The sequence below is a fragment of the Neltuma alba genome, unplaced genomic scaffold (assembly GCF_004799145.2).
Source record: "Neltuma alba isolate B1F8T4 unplaced genomic scaffold, ASM479914v2 tig00011571_pilon, whole genome shotgun sequence".
NCBI lineage: Eukaryota > Viridiplantae > Streptophyta > Magnoliopsida > Fabales > Fabaceae > Neltuma > Neltuma alba.
The window spans coordinates 107,651-112,862 of NW_021636225.1; positions in this window are offsets into that span (position 1 = coordinate 107,651).

Below are 5,212 nucleotides of genomic sequence, written 5' to 3' on the forward strand. Positions count from 1 at the left end.
TAAGTAACAAATCCACTTCTGTTCTAGTCACTTCATCCATATAATCTCTAAGCCAGAAAAATTAGATATCTTAGACAATTTAGTATAGATAAACCAAAGGAATTGGTTCTACAATTAATTTGTTAAATTGATATAAAGTGAATTAGCTAGGAATTAAGATATAAAAATGTTCCTTTGTGAATTGACCTAGGTTAGGCTACTGTATTATATTTTAGCTTAATTTTAGTTTCTTTGAAGAGTCCTTATGACAAGGCTTTTTCAGCATTGAAGAATGAGAGTTTTGTTCCATTGTGAGCAAGAGGGAAAGAAGAAGGGTAATGCAACACTAGGTCAACAACTTTCTCAATATTAAGACTTGATGCGTCGACCACCACAAGTAGTGATTAATATTGATTGAGTTACCATTCCCCACTTCCGATGTGAGGTAGGGTTTGATCATATGACTATTTTGTAAGATTCCTTTCCAGATCCAAGAGGTGTTTGTAGGGGGATTTAAATAAATTCTTACTTAAGAGATCCAAGTATTTAGTTCCTAGCTAGAGTAATGCCTAGAGATAAGCAAGCAACCGTAACTTGTCCTACTGGCTCGTGACCCACAAAAAAATTACACATTTAGGCCCTCCTAAAAAGTGTGCAAGTAGGCGGGCTACTAGAATACACAAGAGGGTTGCGGGCATGCCACTAGGCTGCCCATTTTTTTTTTTTTTTTTTTATAATATATTTCGTTTCTACCATTCTAACAAAACTTACCACAAGTTCAAAAGCCAAAAGCAGCTTAGGACCTCTCCTCTTTCCTTTCCCTCCTCTTTGCTCCTTTTCCTTATCTAACCATTCGATTAATATTTTAACGATTAATATTTAAATCTTTCTAAAACTATTATTAACATAGTAAATTATTAAAATAAATAAATAATAAATTACAAACTATATTAAAATTTAATTCTAATAGTTTGCAAATGCACTAAATGTTTTAAAAAAAATTTTATAAGTAGTTTATAAAAAATTAAAATCTAAACCGTTGAAATATGTTAATCTAATGGTTATAAAAAAGAAGAGGAGAGAAGAGAATGGAAAGGGAAGAGGAGAGGTTCCGAATCGAAAGCAAAGGAATGTGTTCCAATCCGATAGCAAAGGAATTAATGTTTTCCGATTTCAAGGGTCTGGGGTTCGATTCCCATGCTCTTCAAAGTAAAAATTTTTAATATTAAAATCTTAATTTTTTCAAATTCTAAAAAACTCAAAGTAACCTACCTTTTTCACCTCCTCAACTTCGTTCCTTCTTCTCCCTTCCTCCTCTGATTTTTTTCTCACCTCATCAATTTGATTCATTCTTCTACGTCCCTCCATCAATCATCTCCTCCTCCGCCTTCTCTCTTCACTCTCTCCTCCTCTTCCACTATCGTTGTGGGGAATGGTTGATCATGCCAATATCGTTGTCGGGAAACTCAAACAGAGATTAGGCGATGGTTGAAATATTCCATTTAACCACCATTTTGGGTGGCCCATGCAACAAGATCACAATCGAATTGCCAATGTTGGATTCGCGGCTGATCTTTAGTGTATGCCCCTTCTACTTGCAACATTTTATTCAAGAGAAACAACACATTCAATTCTTGATTTGCTGATCTCTATTTTAAATTCATCTGATCTCATCACTTGGTCTGGTGATTCCTCAAGCCTTTATACGGTTAAAGATGGAGTTAAGCAAATTTGGCCACAGATAGTTAATTCTAATGCAATCTTTAATGCATTTTGGTCTCCTCCTTGGAAAATGAAGTCACCTCATAAGTCATATTGAAGTATCACCATCTTAATATTTCTGGCTTTTGTGTCTTTAGGTGTGATATGGAGGAAATGTTGGAGCTCTATTTATTACTTGTCCATTCACTAAAGCAAATCTAGCTTGGAAGTCTATTGATTAAGCTTCTAGTTTCCAATTTTGATGATTTAATCCTTTGGGTTTAGCGAACTCTCATTAAGCTTTGTAAAGATAATCATCTGCACATTGCTCTTGGAATCATTTTCCTTCTTAATACTATTTGGAGGAAAAGAATGTGACTCTTCATCAAGGGGTGAGAATTTCACCAATTGCTACTATTCAAGAATTTAAGCAAATCAGTCTTTTGTCTTAATATGCTTTTAAGCATTGCTTCTATGCTAGACTAGCTAATAAATCAGATCAATCTAATAAGGATCATTGGGTCTTTAGTGCCAATGGTTAGGATGTCCTTTTCTTTGAATACGAGAGGAGAACATTTCATTATTGCCAAAGAGTAATTTGTTATTCCGGGCAATACATCAAAGAATTTCTTTGGAGAAATACGACCATTTGTAATATCCAAGGCATGATTAGGGAAAATATTTTGAAGGAATTGTAAAGATTAAATCTCCTGAAATATGGCCCAAATAATTATAAATTTAATTTTAGGAATTTGGGACTTTTTTGTTAAAAAATTCAAGAAAAATAGCTAGGGGTTGATTTTTGACCCAAAATTTTTAACAAAATTATTTTAGGGTTCAAAAAGATAATGGAAGAAGGAAAACCCATATAAAACATTACGGATTAATTTCTAAATTCATTCTTTAATTTCAGGAAAATAGGTGAAGGATACCAGTGAAAATAGGAAACCATCGGAGTTGAAGGGCAAAATGGTCCTTTCCTTTCCCCCTTCCTCACAACCTGTCATTACGCCTTCTCCCACTTCATTTTATCATCTGCAAACGCGAAAAAAACGAAGAGAGAGCTGAGAAACCGAGAGTTCAGGAGGAAAAAGGAGGAAAGAGTGATCAGAGGCCGTTTTGCTACATGCAAGCTTGGATTCTAGACAAGGTGAGTCGATTGGTGGCTGTATGAGGTGTTGATCTTGCTTGGAAGTTGATTTCTAGTGACAGAAACTTTCGCTTAAGTCTGAAACTTAATGATGAGGAAAGAGTAATGTTTGATAATGATAATGGAGTATGTTTTTCAACTTGCATGTTGGTTTTTTTCGCTGGTTCTTAACTTCCGAAATAGGGTCTAATGATTTAAATGAATGTCTGGTTTTTGGGTGTTAGATGATAAAAGAATAAGGCCTGTATGTGCGTTCTAGGATTGCATGTTGTCTAACTTCATCGCATGCAAAGTTTCGAAGCCATGACTCCTTGCTTTGGTGAGTAAGCCATCGGGTTCAATGGAAAAGCAAGGTTGGGGATATATAAATGTATGTGAATGCTATTACATGTTCTTTGGGTTCTGTTATGCGATGACTTTTGGAGATAAATATGTAAATGTATATACGTAAGTTGAATAAGACCTACTCATCTATGCAATGTTGACCGTGCTGTTAGAAGAATTTTAGTAGGAATTGGTGATTGAAGTTTTTGTGTGCAGGGGAGAATGAAAAAAGTGTGCGCGCGCGCGCGCGCGTGTGGCTGTCAAAGGTGGCCGAATGGGGCGGGGAAAAAAATGAAATAAGCAGAGTTTGCATTATATATGGTTGGGCTTCTAGTTCTTGATTATATTTATGTAATCATGGGTTTTAGCACCACGAATTACCGTGTGTGTATATATAAGCGACTAATTATGTGTATAGTTGATGAAAATAAGTCAAGCGAACTAAATTGTTGAAGAAGGAAAATGAGGTACGAAAGAAGTTATTGATGTGATATTGAAAAGGATTCTTTGATAGTGAAGGTTTAATTATTAAAGATGGAAAATAGAAGCTAGGGGTGAAATTTATTGGGATTAAGGTATTGAACTTTAAAGTTAAGACTAGATATGAGGGTTATAAACTTTAGGAAGAAAAATAATGCCACTATTTTAACGATATACACGCACACACAATAATAGTGATGTCTAAAAGGTGGTAGGAACTAAGAATTTAATGATATTTAAACATACGTTGTTTAATACACTACAAAAAAACATGCTTTTAGCGACGGAATTTTTTTATTTAGTCACGGAATTAGCGACGGAAAAATTCCGTTACTAATTCGTCGCTAGCCCGCTTTTTTTTTAAAAAACTAAAAAATGCCACGTGGCACCTCTACCAATTACCACGTCATCACTGGGGATCACCTCCACATGTTGCTGCCACCTCACATTTGCCTGCCACGTGTGCTGCCACCTCACCTCTGCCTACCGCGTGTACTATCACCTCACCTCTGCTGCCACGTGTCGCCACCACATAATTCCCTCCTCAAAGTGACTTCTCCATGGCTTGAACCCAGGGACCTCCTCTATGCGCACGTGCGGCTTTACCAGTTGAGCTGCAATGAACCTGTTAACTTATTATGTAAAATTAAATATATATATATATATATATATATTCTACACAAACAATTATATATACATATATATTATTAAAAACTAAAAATATATTATATGATAATTTTAATCATAACTATTTTAATGAAAAAATAATTTTTAAATATTTGTTTTACTATTTGTTTTATAATGTTTTATTTTTAAAAAAAATATTTTTAATATAATTTTAATTTCTAACGACACTAATTTTGAATTTTAAATCATAAATAATTTTTTTATAAATATTTTTTAAATTTATTTTTTAATTGACATTGATAAGATATACAATTTAATTATATATGTATTATATTACATTATATTATATCATCTATATGTGTTTTATATATTTGAAGAAAATCATTTATAATTAGTCAAAAAATCTTGTTATTCAAAAAATAACTACTATAATAAAATCTAATAAATTATTCTATATAAAAGATTAAATGATTTGAATAGATTATGATAAACAGAATTCTACTACTTGTATATATATCCTATGTAATTTATTTTCTTAAAATTCTTTGCATATACCATTTGTTTTTGTATTGAAGACCAAAATCAATCTATATCATGAGTATTAATTATATCATGATTAAATTTTATTGTTTAATGATTGAAATTCAAAATTCACTTCAATATTAGTTTGCATTCATATAAATTCATTTTTTGGTTTTGAATTTCTATCATATATTATATATCTCAATATATTTTACATATGGTAAAATTATTTCTTTCTTATATTAGTTTGTATAAGAAAGTTATTAATATTCTTATTATATTTCTTAATTATTATTAATAATCAAGAGGAATTTATTTTAACAAAATATAAACAAGTTTTCCAAGAAATTGTCTTTCTATTTTCAGTGTATACATAATGATGACATGAATGATGACGATATCTTCATTAACACTAACTCCACAAATATA